Raw genomic sequence first — 14,963 nt, forward strand, 5'->3', positions numbered from 1 at the left:
TCCTAGTCAGACACACGCACAGTGCATGTAGTATCAGTGAGCATGCTGTCCATGTCCGCAGCTCGTGGTTGTGCGGTAGCGTTCTCGCTTCCCACGCCCGGGTTCCCGGGTTCGATTCCCGGCGGGGTCAGGGAATTTCTCTGCCTCGTGATGACTGGGTGTTGTGTGCTGTCCTTAGGTTAGTTAGGTTTAAGTAGTTCTAAGTTCTAGGGGACTGATGACCATAGATGTTAAGTCCCATAGTGCTCAGAGCCATTTGAACCATTTTTGAACCATGCTGTCCATGTGTAGAAGGGGGAAGGCGCGTGATTTATCTGAGTTTGACTGAGGGCAGATTGTGATGGCCCGGAGGTTCAGCAGCAGGAACTGCACAACTTGTCGCGTGTTCGAGGAGTGCTGTGGTGAGTGTCTTCAACAGGTGGCGAAACCAAGTCCAGAAGTCGTGGGGCTGGGCGGCCGACCCTCATTACAGATGTCGGACGTGGTGGGCTCGGCAAACTGGTAAAACAGGACCGACTGCGAACTGTGGTGGAACTAACGTCGGACTTTAATGCTGGGCAGAGTACAAATGTGTCTGAACACACAGCGCACCAAACACTCCTAACGATGGGCCTCCGCAGCCGACGACCCATGCATGTGCAAATTTTAACACCACGACGTGGGCTACGACTGAAATGGGCACATGACCGCCGGCACTGGACGGTGGTGCAATGGCAGAGCGTTGCATGGTCTGATAAATCCCGGTACCTTCTTCATCATGCCGATGGGAGAGTGCGGATCCGTCGTCTTCCAGGCGAACAGCTCCTTGACACCTGTACGGTGAAATGCAGACAAAGAGGCGGCCCCGCTACGTTTCAGAGAACATTCACGTGGGCGTCCATGGGTCCAATGGAGTTCGTAAAAGGCACCATGGCGGCCAAGGAGTGTCGTGAACCGGTTGCAGACCACGTATACCCATTTATGACGATAATATTTGCCGACGGCAGTGGTATTTTTCAATAAGGTAATGTGACATTTCACAAGGCCAGGAGCGTGATGGAATGGTTCGAGGAACACTTTGGCTAGTTGCAAATGATGTGCTAGCCCCCTACTCGCCAGATCTGAATCCGATCGAACACATCTGGGGTGTGATTTAACGTGGCGCCAGAGCTCATCGCTGCCCTCCCGGGAATTTATGAGAATTAGTGACTTGTGTGTGCAGATGCGGTGGCAACTCCCTCTAGCAAACTACTAAGGCCTCATCGCCTCTATGCCATGATGAGTCGCCGCTGACACTCGTGGCAAAGTTGGACGTACTGTCTGCTAGGTAGGTGGTCATAATGTTCTGGATGATCGGTTTACAAAAATGGATGTAAGTTTGTACATTCTAAGACAATAAGAAGACATACCACGAAGGAATTATCCGAATGGGACGGAAATCGGTAGATGTGATATACATGTACAGATAGGGTTGATAGAAGAGATAGAGAAGATCCAACGGAGAGCAGCGCGCTTCGTTACATGATCATTTAGTAATCGCGAAATCGTTACGGCAGTGATAGATAATCTCCAGTGGAAGACTCTCAAGAGAGACGCTCAGTAGCTCGGTACAGGCTATTGGCTCAAATGGCTCTGAGCACTATGGGACTTAAGATCGGAGGTCATCAGTCCCCTAGACTTAGAACTACCTAACTAACCTAAGAACATCACATACATCCATGCCCGAGGCAGGATTCGAACCTGCGACCGTAGCGGTCGCGCGGTTCCAAACTGAAGCGCCTAGAACCGCTCGGCCACTCCGGCCGGCGGTATAGGCTTTTGTTGAAGTTTCGAGAACATAGCTTCACCGAGGAGTCAAGCAGTAAATTGCTGCCCCTACGTATATCTCGCGAAGAGACCATGAGGATAAAATCAGTGAGATTAGAGCCCACCGACAATCTTTCTTTCCACGAACAATACGAGACTGGAATAGAAGGGAGAACCGATAAAGGTGCTCAAGGTACCCTCCTCCACACACCGTCAGGTGGCTTGCGGAGTTTGGATGTAGATGTAGATAACAACATTTTCAGAAAAACTGGATGGTTTATTCAATAGAAAGAGCATCACAAGTAGAGCAAGTCAATGACGCGTTGGTACACCTGTGCCCAAATGCAAACACTTGTTTGGCTTGACATTGAATTATAGAGTTGCTGGATGTCCTCCTGAGAGTTAGCGTGCCAAATGCTGTCCAATTGGCGCGTTAGATCCTCAGACCCCAGAGCTGATTAGGGGACCCTGCCCATTATGCTCCGAACTTTCTCAATGAGGAGACAGCCTACGACGTTGCTGGCCAAGATAGGGTTTGGCAGGCAGTAGAAACTTTCGCCGTGTGTGGGTGCACATCATCTTGCTGAAATGAAGCCCAGGATAGCTTGATACGAACGGGGCGGAGAATATCATCGATGTTCCACTGTGCTGTAAGGGTGCCGCAGATGACGACCAAAGGGGCCTTGCTGTGAAAAGAAATGACTTCCCAGACCGTCACTTTGGCTGTCACGACGTATGGTGGGCGACAGTCAGGCTGGTAAGCCACTGTGGTCAGCCTTACAATCAAGACTATTGGTGTAGGGTGCCATTTCATTCTACAGCAGGACGCCTTTGATTGTCATCCGAGGCACCTTTACAGCACGATAACGATATTCTACAACCCGTTTTGTTACCCTCCATAGCAAGCCATCGTGGACGAACATTTCAGCAAGATAATGCGCGCCTGCCGACTGGGACAGTTTCTACTGCTTGTCTTCTAGCTTATCAAACACTTTCTTGGCCAGCAAGGTCAACGGATCTTTCCTCAACTGAGAAAGCTTGGAGCATTATGGGCAGGCCCGCTAGACCAGCTCGGGATTTTGACGATCTAAGGCGCCAGATGGCCAGAATTTCGTACGATGTCCCTCTATCAATCCGTGGTGTCAAAAAAATTGGATGAGTTATTTAAGAGAAAGTCATTTAGAGATTGGTTCATGTCTGGTCCTCATGCAATTTTTCACCTAGTCTATAGATAAACCAGTCCGTTGTTGACTTCCGTAATTTGTGGCGCTCTTCCTATTGAATAATTCTTCCAATTTTTCTGAAACTGTAATCATTTGTTTGGCTGTACATGTTATGTTATGTTAACCGGGGACCTAGAAACGACGGAGAGGCTCCGTCCCCGCCGCAGCCGCAGTGGTCCACAACCCCACGACGACTACCGCAGTCCACTTCACCCCTCCGCCGCCCTACACCGAACCCAAGGTTATTGTGCGGTTCGGCCCCCGGTGGACCCCACAGGGAACGTCTCACACCAGACGAGTGAAACCTCTATGTTTGCATGGTAGAGTAATGGTGTTGTAAGCGTGCGTGGAGAACTTTATTGCGCAGCAATCGCCGACATAGTGTAGCTGAGGCGGAATGAGGGGAACCAGCCCGCATTCGCCGAGGCGGATGGAAAACCGCCTAAGACCCATCCGACTGACCGGCTCACCGGACCTCGACACAAGTCCGCCGGGCGGATTCGTGCCGGGGACCGGCGCTCCTTCCCGCCGGAGGCTGTACATGTACATAACATTTACCGATTTCCACTCCATTCCTATAATTCCTTCATGGTGTTTTATTCTACTTTGTTTTAGAGTGTATTTAACACATTTTTATAGAAGTCTGAAGCTTGCAGCTGTTTTATACATGTGGGAGGTCGATTCTTTAAAGAGTCGAGGATTTACTGAAAAACTGTAACGTAAAGTTCTTAGTCTATGTGGAGATATCGAAATGAAATAAAATAAATACCACGCTTTATATCTAAACGCACGAGTCGCAGCTGTGCAATCAAGCGAATCTTCAGAATGCCTTAAATTTCAGAGCGATCAGCGATTGAGCGACATGCGGCTTTTCGCGGATGATGCTGTAGTATACAGAGAAGTTGCAGCATTAGAAAATTGTAGCGAAATGTAGGAAGATCTGCAGCGGATAGGCACTTGGTGCAGGGAGTGGCAACTGACCCTTAACATAGACAAATGTAATGTATTGCGAATACATAGAAACAAGGATCCTTTATTGTATGATTATATGATAGCGGAACAAACACTGGTAGCAGTTACTTCTGTAAAATATCTGGGAGTATGCGTGCGGAACGATTTGAAGTGGAATGATCATATAAAATTAATTGTTGGTAAGGCGGGTACCAGGTTGAGATTCATTGGGAGAGTCCTTAGAAAATGTAGTCCATCAACAAAGGAGGTGGCTTACAAAACACTCATTCGGCCTATACTTGAGTATTGCTCATCAGTGTGGGATCCGTACCAGGTCGGGTTGACAGAGGAGATAGAGAAGATCCAAAGAAGAGCGGCGCGTTTCGTCACAGGGTTATTTGGTAACCGTGATAGCGTTACAGAGATGTTTAACAAACTCAAGTGGCAGACTCTGCAAGAGAGGCGCTCTGCATCGCGGTGTAGCTTGGTGTCCAGGTTTCGAGAGGGTGCGTTTCTGGATGAAGTATCGAATATATTGCTTCCCCCTACTTATACCTCCCGAGGAGATCACGAATGTAAAATTAGAGAGATTAGAGCGCGCACGGAGGCTTTCAGACAGTCGTTCTTCCCACGAACCATACGCGACTGGAAGAGAAAAGGGAGGTAATGACAGTGGCACGTAAAGTGCCCTCCGCCACACACCGTTGGGTGGCTTGCGGAGTATAAATGTACATGTAGATGATCTGCCCCACACTTGCGATCCGCGGAGAGATGGCACAACGTGGTGAGTTATTGCTGCGATCCGTCATTCGCGTGTGAGGCCCTTTACTGGGCCTCTCCTCCCTCACACAGCGTACCCCTGTGACTCGACCGAGTCGGTCTGGACCCTTCCCCTCTGCTGCCGCCTGCTTTCCCGACGCCTGGCTGTCGTCGTCGCCTCCCTGGCTCCTAAGCGGATCGTCGGCCCCCTCGGAACGCGAATGACGTCCTCAGGGAGAAGCGCATATGGCGCCAGTTTGTTTGCGCCGGCCGGCCGCAGTTTGGCCATCGATCGCCGTTGGCAGCGGCTGTTGTGCCGCCACGGAAAGACACATGTGTGTCGGTCGATGCGTGACGAGTTGGCACCGCTCTCTCACCCTCCCCCCCCTCCCCCCCTCCCCCTGGGTTTCCCATCAGCCACACTCTCGCGCGCGCCATTCCGCGAAAAGAGCTTTGCCGCAGAGGCGAACGCTACTCCGTACCTCGTCACAAGGTTTGCCGGGGTGGCCGAGCGGTTCTAGGCGCTATAGTCTAGAATTGCGCGACCGCTCCGGTCGCTGGTTCGAATCCTGCAACGGGCATGGATGTGTGTGATGTCCATAGGTTAGTTAGGTTTAAGTAGTTCTAAGTTCTAGGGGACTGATGACCTCAGAAGTCAAGTCCCATAGTGCTCATTGCCATTTGAACCATTTTGAAGCTCGTCACAAGACCGAAAGCTGATTGTGCTTAGCTAAGCGACGCTCACTCTGCTGCCTTGGTTTTCCCATCTTTCGGTCGCAATTACCTCTAAATGATATTACTAGTCGACCCATACCTCAACAAAGCTTAGCGCCTAATTTTAAATTGAAAGTAAATTAACATTCATGTGTTGAAGTTCAGGGACAAAATTAAACCTAGTGCGGGACAGTGCAGTTCTGTCAGAGACGCTGAAGGGCTCTTCTTAGACTTTCAACGAAATGGATAGCGTCTTGAAAAGAGGTTATAAGAGGAATGCCAACAAAAGTAAAATAAGGGTAATGAAATGTAGCTGGCCGGCCGCTGTGGCCATGCGGTTCTAGGCGCTTCAGTCTCCAATCGCGCGACCGCTACGGTCGCAGGTTCGAATCCTGCCTCGGGCATGGATGTGTGTGATGTCCTTAGGTTAGTTAGGTTTAAGTAGTTCTAAGTTTATGGGACTGATGACCTCAGAACTTAAGTCCCATAGCCCTTAGAGCCATTTGAACCATTTTTGAAATGTAGCTGAAGCAAATCAGTCAATACTGCGAAAATTAGATTAGGAAATGAGGCACTAAAATTAGTCGACGACTTTTACTATTTGGGCAGCAAAATAACTGATGATGGCCGAAGTCGGGAGGTTATAAAATGCAGTCTGGCAATATCTAGAAAAGCGCTTCTGAAAAAGAGAAATTCGTTAGTACTGAATATAAAATTAAGTGCTGGGAAGTATTTTCTTGTTCCGTACAACTTAGTACAGAACGGTAAGGAGAGATGGGCTATAGAGTGGTGTGGCAAAGTACAGAATGGGCTATAGAGTGGTGGCTGGTTCGCAGGAGAGCTTCTGTGAAGTTTGGAAAGTAGGAGACGGGGTACTGGCGGAAATAAAGCTATGAGGACGGGGCGTGAGTCGTGCTTGGATAGCTCAGTTGGTAGAGCACTTGTCCGCGAAAGGCAAAGGTCCCGAGTTCGAGTCTCGGTCCGGCACACAGTTTTAATCTGCCAGGAAAGTTTCAGAAGATTTACTTAATTTGTGTTTCTCCAAGTGAAGGAAGACATATTACAAATAATGCTGCAAGAAACAGAGTCCAGCTCATACAGTAGCAACTAGGATGAGGCTGACTGTGTTAAGCACAAATGATGGTGTCGTAGCGATGAAGCTCCAAGTGCAAGTGGAGTGAGTGGCTGCCGCAGTCCGTCCTATATCGCGGTGGCAGAGGTCGCTCCTAGTGCTGAGCCACTGGATGTGTGGCCCAACGGGGCACACCACTGGGCTTGCCAGACCCCTCACAACTGCTACGGGCGCCAGATGGAAACTTGCTATTCTGTTGCCAACTGTGAGACGCCCATGGATTGGTATCGATACGTGATACCACTTTTCTGAGGGCATTTGTCTGGAGTGTAACCTTGTGAATAAGTGACTGTGGACGCTCCAGACAAGAAGAGAGTGGAAACTTTTAATTTATAGTCTGTTCGTGTGTAAGGGGGAATTTAAGTAGACTGGGGCGACAGTGGTATTTCGGATTGAGGAGTGAGGCATGCCAGGGTAAACCGTGCAGTTGTGTAAACTGCTGTGCCAAGGTGGGTTGGTGGCTAATGCACGTGCCTAATAAGCAGGAGACCCGCGTTCGATTCCTGGCCTTGGTACACATTTTCACTCCCTGCCTCAGTCTATATACATGAAATTATATCTGTATGAGAAAAGTAAAGTGTCTGAAATTGCCTCATTTCATTTGGAAACTTTTAAAGTATGGTCCTACAGAATTATGCTGCATATTAGATGGGCAGATCAAATGATTAATGATTAGGTGCTGAATCGAAGTGGGAGAAAAAGAAATTGGTGGCACAACTCGACATAATGAAGGAATCAATTTATAGGACACATCCTGAGGCATCAAGGAGTTGTTAATTCAGTAAAGGAAGGAAGTGCGGCGGATAAATATTGTAGAGGAAGGCCAAGGCCCGAATACAGTAAGCAGGTTCAAATGGATGTAGGCAGCAGTCGTTATGCAGAGATGAGATATGTGTTGTGTGTTTGGATCTTACGGGCGCTCAACATCGTGGTCATCAGCGCCCTTTTACTTATAAGAATAAACGAATGTGGCAGAGATGAAGAGACTAGCGTGGAGGGCTGCGACAAACCAGTCTTCAGACTGAGCACCGCAACAATAAAATATTTATGTTCTGTTTCCTGTTGACAAATGTGCATTGTAGCAAGTCATGCCCCAAATTCATACAGTGCCTCGCTTTTCTTTTCTTTTCTTTGGTACCACAGCAAAAATTTACTTCCACACCAGCAAGTTCTGCCAAATACAATCGACACTGTATTAATGATTTTTAGATTAGCACCGTCCATGTACAACTAAGCACAGGCCATAGTGTGTGTGGCACTAGACATGATGGAACCGAGCGGGGTGGCGCAGTGGTTAGACACTGGACTCGCATTCGGGAGGACGCCGGTTCAATCCCGCGTCCGGCCATCCTGATTTAGGTTTTCCGTGATTTCCCTAAATCACTCCAGGCAAATGCCGGGATGGTTCCTCTGAAAGGGCACGGCCGACTTCCTTCCCTAATCCGATGAGACCGATGACCACGCTGTCTGGTCTCCTTCCCCAAACCAACCAACCAACCATGATGGCAGGTAACTTTCTCTAGGCATTCGCCAAACACAAACCCTTCAATACGACTGTCACAGGGTACAGCGTGATTCATACCTCCATACCACATGTTGCCAGGTATCAAGTATCCAGTGGCGTTGTTCTTTAACCAACTCTTGGGTCACTTAGCGTTGACTGTAGAAATGTAGGGCTTATGAGACGCTGCTTGACCATTGTATCCCATTATTTTTACCACCGTACCCACAGTCATTTTTCTATCTGGACTGCGGGCGACACTTTGTAACTCACGAATGATTCTTTCCGCTGATTCTAAGTCACTGAGCTTCTCTATTGATAACGCAGTACTCGGCACCTCCGCGCGCGGTAGAAGCTGGTCTTGGCCGACTTGACACCGTTAGCGCGGCTCCCTCGTCGGAGGTCCTCCCTAGGGCACGTGTGTGTGTGTGTGTGTGTGTGTGTGTGTGTGTGTGTGTGTGTGTTGTCCTCATAGTAAGTTAATTTAGGTTAGATTAAGTAAGCCTAGGGACCGATGACCTCAGCAGCTTGGTCCCATAGGAACTTACCACAAATTTCCAAAAATATATATATATACTAGCAGGTGCGCCTCTCGTGACATCTTGCGGTCAATTCTGCATCACACAGAAGTGTCTGTATACTTGTTACCAGATGTACCGTATGTATATCGCCAAACACAGAAATGCACAGAAAAGTCTTGTGGAGGGGGAGGGGGGGGGGGCGGCTTTCTCCAGTTGAGTTTGCCAGTCTGTCATTATGACTATTATCCTATGAACATTAAATCTTAATAATGGTGATCACAGAGATCTTATTTTTAAAATGGTTTAGATTTTGTGGGGCTCCTCCTGTTTTGCAGTTATCTTATTTTCCAAATTTTACATTTACTAGAACTCGGCGGCTAACAGAAATAATTCACTGCCTCAAGGAACGCTGCAGAACACGATGACAGTGAGTAGGAAGCTGGCTCCCACGATGGTAGTAGTAACGAGTGGATTATATGACGCGGTAGCGAATCGTGGGAGCTGGGAGAAGAAATATACGCGTAAACCAAGTTGACACTCGGCGCGGTGGACGATGGCAGCACTCGTAAAGATATTTCCTATTTACAGTGGCTCCCATCAGGCACTGCGCCGAGGATCAAGTTAATTTGCGCGAATAATACGCGAGGTCTGAGAGCGAATCTTGCTTAGAAGTCAATATGTAGGGGAACCACAAACGCTCTGGCGCAAAATTCAGAATTTTCTTTATTAAATATTCGTTATTAAAGTGCCTTTTTGACATAGCAAATACTAGGAGTAGCCTACGGAATACCATGATATCGCTACGCAGTAAACCAGTTAATTCAGTGAACAAATTAGTATTGTTAAATTAACGAAAATGTATTAAGAGCACTTTTACGATGTAAGCAAGAGATTTTAGTCACGCGCAAATATCGTCAGTCGGTGATAGGACGTAGTCGGAACTTCTTCTAATGTAATAGTCGGTATTATCCTGCTCTAGAATTTTATTAACTTTTTGAGAGAAAGCCGGCCGAAGTGGCCGCGCGGTTCTGGCGCTGCAGTCTGGAACCGCGAGACCGCTACGGTCGCAGGTTCGAATCCTGCCTCGGGCATGGATGTGTGTGATGTCCTTAGGTTAGTTAGGTTTAACTAGTTCTAAGTTCTAGGGGACTAATGACCTCAGTAGTTGAGTCCCATAGTGCTCAGAGCCATTTGAACCATTTTTTGAGAGAAATTTTTTCAACATATTAAAATATTACTGTTTCACGGTGTTTGCTAATAAATGCATCGTAATGGCATCCTGGGACTTATTTCAAGTAAATTAGCTGTATATATGTCCACTTATCAGGTTAGCTTGTGTGCATCTTGTTAAGAATCTAAAGCCGGCCGCTGTGGCCGAGCGTTTCTAAACGCTTTCGTCCGGAACCGCGCTGCTACTACGGTCGCAACTTCGAATCCTGCCTCGGGCATAGATGTGTGTGATGTCCTTAGTTTAGTTAGGTTTAAGTAGTTCTGAGTCTAGGGGACTGATGGCCTCAGATGTTAAGTCTCTTAGTGGTTAGAGCCATTTTTGAAGTATCTAATGCGCTACAAGAATTGCTTCGAGAGATTCACAGCAAACTGGTAGGAGGAAATCTTGTGCGCCACTTAATTAAGATAATTAACAAAATGATTAGCTTTACTAGCAGAGTCTTCGGTGGGACGGCATTACCAGTTATACTGTACGTCACCTATACCACGTTCTACGGAATCGCAGCTAAAGTGACAAAGTTTTATATTGGTTTAGTAAAGCGAGAGGATTTCTAGCTTTGACTAACCCATAATGTAACTCTTTTGTTCATATACCTTCAGAAAATTTCATTTTAACCTCCCCACCCCACCCCACCAGCCCACTGAGTTCAAGAATAAGGGCAAACTACCATCTCAGCCCCTTGTCCCCCGTAGTCTGCTGATAAACATCCATAATATGTTATGGTAACCACAGTGATACAAGTCCGTCTCTCTTCAACTCCGCTTGTTATCGGTGGGTATCAGCAGGAGAATGGTGAAAGGCAATGTATTAATCGTGATTATCATACAAATTGCACGGACGACGCAGTATAAGGGCATATCGTGACTGTCAGCCCAAATACGTATACGAAATACAACTTTAAGGAAATATTTGTAAGGTTTTATGAGTGCCATATGGTTATATTTAAAGTGCAATTTCTCATGAAGGTCAAGTGTGGTCTGTAATTATCGCGTAGCAGCGAAACTTGGTAGATATTTTAAGGCGTTAATATGGAACCGATTCAGGCTGGAAAGCGAATTATTTCCACTTATGTCCACCAGGTGTAACTCTAGCGCTGTACACTGTTGGTACACTACTGGCCATTAAAATTGCTACACCAAGAAGAAATGCAGATGATAAACGGGTATTCATTGGACAAATATGTTATACTAGAACTGACATGTGATTACATTTTCGCGCAATTTGGGTGCATAGATCCTGAGAAATCAGTACCCAGAACAACCACCTCTGGCCCTAATAACGGCCTTGATACGTCTGGGCATTGAGTCAAACAGAGCTTGGACGGCGTGTACAGGTACAGCTGCCTATGCAGCTTCAACACGATACCACACTTCATCAAGAGTAGTGACTGGCGCATTGTGACGAGCCAGTTGCTCGGCCACCATTGACCCGACGTTTTCATTTGGTGAGAGATCTGGAGAATGTGCTGGCCACGGCAGCAGTCGAACATTTTCTGGTTGGCTCTGAGCACTATGCGACTTAATTTCTGAGGTCATCAGTCGCCTAGAACTTAGAACTAATTAAACCTAACTAACCTAAGGACATCACACACATCAATGCCCGAGGCAGGATTCGAACCTGCGACCGTAGCGGTCACACGGTTCCAGACTGAAGCGCCTTTAACCGCACGGCCACACCGGCCGGCGAACATTTTCTGTATCCATAAAGGCCCGTACAGGACCTGCAACATGCGGTCGTGGATTATCCTGCTAAAATGTAGGGTTTCGCAGGGATCGAATGAAGGGTAGATCCACGGGTCGTAACACATCTGAAATATAACGTCCACTGTTCAAACTGCCGTCAATGCGAACAAGAGGTGACAGAGACGTGTAATCGATGGCATCCCATACCATCACGCCGGGTGATTCGCCAGTATGGCGATGACCAATACACGCTTCCAGTGTGCGTTCACCGCGATGTCGCCAAACACGGATGTGACCATCATGATGCTGTAAACAGAATCTGGATTCATGCGAAAATATTACGTTTTGCGATTCGTGCACCCAGGTTCGTCGTTGAGTACACCATCGCAGGCGCTTCTGTCTGTGATGCAGCGTCAAGGGTAACCGTAACCATAGTCTCCGAACTGATAGTCCATGCTGCTGCAAACGTCGTCGATCTGTTCGTGCAAATGGTTGTTGTCTTGCAAACGTCCCCATCTGTTGACTCAGGGATCGAGACGTGGCTGCACGATCCGTTACAGCCATGCGGATATGATGCCTGTCATCTCGACTGCTAGTGATACGAGGCCGTTGGGAACCAGCACGGCGATCCGTATTACCCCCCTGAACTCAACGATTTCATATTCTGCTAACAGTCATTGGATCTCGACCAACACGAGCAGCAATGTCGCGATATGATAAACCGCAATCGCGATAGGCTACAATCCGACCTTTATCAAAGTCGGAAACGCGATGGTACGCATTTCTCCTCCTTACGCGAGGCATCACGAAAACGTTTCACCAGGCAGCGCGGGTCAACTTGTGTGTGTATGGGAAATCGGATGGGAACTTTCCTCATGTCAGCAAGTTGTAAGTGTCGCCACCGGCGCCAACCTTGCGTGAATGCTCTGAAAAGCTAATCATTTGCATATCACAGCATCTTCTTCCTGTCGGTTAAATTTCGCGTCTGTAGCATGTTATCTTCGTGGTGTAGCAATTTTAATGGCCAGTAGTGTATGATGGTATGGTATCCACATTATTATTTCACAAGCCATAACGTGAAGGAGTCGAGACGGGACAATACTGCTTTTGTCAACATCAGCAATTGCAGTGGTGTATTGAGAGTGTGTCGCCAACTGAAAGGTCTGATGTGAGGGTCGATGCATTACATGGTTGAAAGAAGATGATGATGAAATTCGAAGACGCGGGTGAGCTTGGTGTGGCACCTGGAAGAGGAAGGCGTCCTGTCTTGGTGGAAGTTGTTGTCTAGGTTGCTGTTGCTGTAACTGACCATGAAGCACATGCTCCGGGTAGTCCCAGTGCTCGTGCAGTGTCACGAGAATTGTCCATCCCATGGTCAACCGTGCAAAAAGCTTTGCGGTCTACTTTACGCTAGTAACCGTACAACATCCAGACGGTGCAGCAGCTGAAACCTCATGATCCACAGCAACTTTCTGAATTTGCTCTTCGATTTCTGGCACGGATCGTAGTTGAAATATGTGACTGGGCAATGTTCCATGGAGGGACAAGACACATTTTACACTAACGGGTGCAGTCAATACGCCGAACTGCCGAATTTGAGGTACTGTTAAACAGTGTGTTGTGTGTGTAGAGCCATTACACTAACCGTGGATTCACAGGCCCATTTATTCTCGGTCCATTCTTCTTGGAAGAGTTTACACCCAGATGGCCTGTCGGGTGTACCATGGCCTCTACGCGCTTTCGAGACCTCCTTTTACAGCATGTGATTCCTGCTTTGGAAGAGCCCAAATGTGTGGAAACCACTTTTTTCGTGCAAGATGCAGCAACACCTCATGTCGCTCGCCTAGTGAAAAATATGCATAATACATCCTTCAACGAAAGTGGTTTCTTCAGAGGTTTTCCACATGCATGGCCTGCAAGATCACCTGATCTGAATCCATGTGACTTTTGGCTTTGGAGATATCTAAAAGAACACGTTTGCTAGGCACGCTTCCGATCTCTACCTTATCTGACGGCCAGTATACAGGAACGGGTTGCTCAAATTCCACAGGAACTGCTGCGAGCAACTGTTGATCACGTAGTTTTACGGATGCAACATCTCGTCGACGTCTCCGATGCTCATACTGAACAAATTTTGTAAGCGGCGGCTAATAATAAAATCAACAGTGTGCCTTTTTCTGCTCACGTCCCGTTCCTAATCCATTACATACGGAAACAATTCTATACATCTTTCTTGCTTTCACAGTACTAGATTTCCACCTGGTGGCCCATATTGAAACTAATTTTTTTCCAGCGTAAATCGGTTCCGCATTACCACATTAGCCTATCTATCAAGTTTCGCTGCCATGCGACAATTGCAGAACACACTGGACCTCTGTGGAATATGCACTTCGATTATAAGAATGCGGTACGGTAAACATCGGCTCGATTTCACAACATTATTTTGACCGAAACTAGTAGTAAGTAACGTTTGTATTTTTAAAGCAGCGTATTGGTGTTACAAAATAACGGAACTAGAAAGTCGTCATCGTGCCGCTGAGTTGTAAGCGTGCCGCGGATCACAGCCGTTAAAAAGTCTGAAATATTTTACGAGAAAAATAATTTTCGATGTTATTTGCTGCTTAGAAGAGAAAGCAAGACAAATGAGTTAAAATAAAAAGACGCTGTGTACTGCGTTCAAGATGTCTGCAGTGCTTGTAAGTATATGCGCGGTGCGACAATAAGGTAGTGAGACTGATTTTCTTTGCAAGATGTGGCAATCCTGCAGGCTTGCGTAGGCACAATGTCTTTGACCTTGGTCTATAAGCTACTTCTAGTCCAAGCAGCACATCGATGCAACTGCTCAGTCGTGAGTTGTGTTGTAATAAGTCAACATGTGTTTGTGTCTCTCGTCACGGAAATGGAACCGCATAATATTGCGCAACGGTATGCCATTTCTTTTTGCGTTAAACTGGGTGAAAACGCGACGACAGCTTACGGTAAGCTTGGCTTTTTGGGAGGAGGTTATATCAAGAGCTCAAGTTTTTCGTTTGCATAAAATGTTTAGTGAAGGCAGAACGAATGTTGATGATGAAAACCGCAGTGGACGACCATCAGCCTCTCCATCTACATCTACATTTATACTCCGCAAGCCACGGGAAGAACTAGCAGTCGAGATGACAGGCATCTTATCCGCATGGCTGTAACGGATCGTGCAGCCACGTCTCGATCCCTGAATCAACAGATGGTGACGTTTGCAAGACAACAACCATCTGCACGAACAGTTCGACGACGTTTGCAGCAGCACGGACTATCAGCTCGGAGACCATGGCTGCGGTTACCCTTGACGCGGCATCACAGACAGGAGCGCCTGCGATGGTGTATTCAACGACGAACCTGGGTGCACGAATGGCAAAACGTCATTTTTTCGGATGAGTCCAGGTTCTGTTTACATCATCATGATGGTCGCATCCGTGTTTGGCGAC

The 14,963-nt window shown here is 47.4% G+C and overlaps 1 protein-coding gene and 1 non-coding gene across 2 annotated transcripts in view; both read left to right on the forward strand.

The window, feature by feature from the left end:
• Positions 1–14,963, forward strand: part of LOC124615421 (guanine nucleotide-binding protein G(o) subunit alpha) — a 533,614-nt gene that overhangs the window by 10,883 nt on the left and 507,768 nt on the right. The gene's annotated exons all lie outside the window — the stretch shown is intronic.
• Positions 6,346–6,420, forward strand: Trnas-cga. The gene has a single exon. It is a non-coding gene; the product is annotated as a tRNA-Ser (tRNA).

The sequence above is a fragment of the Schistocerca americana genome, chromosome 5 (genome assembly GCF_021461395.2).
Source record: "Schistocerca americana isolate TAMUIC-IGC-003095 chromosome 5, iqSchAmer2.1, whole genome shotgun sequence".
Lineage (NCBI taxonomy): Eukaryota > Metazoa > Arthropoda > Insecta > Orthoptera > Acrididae > Schistocerca > Schistocerca americana.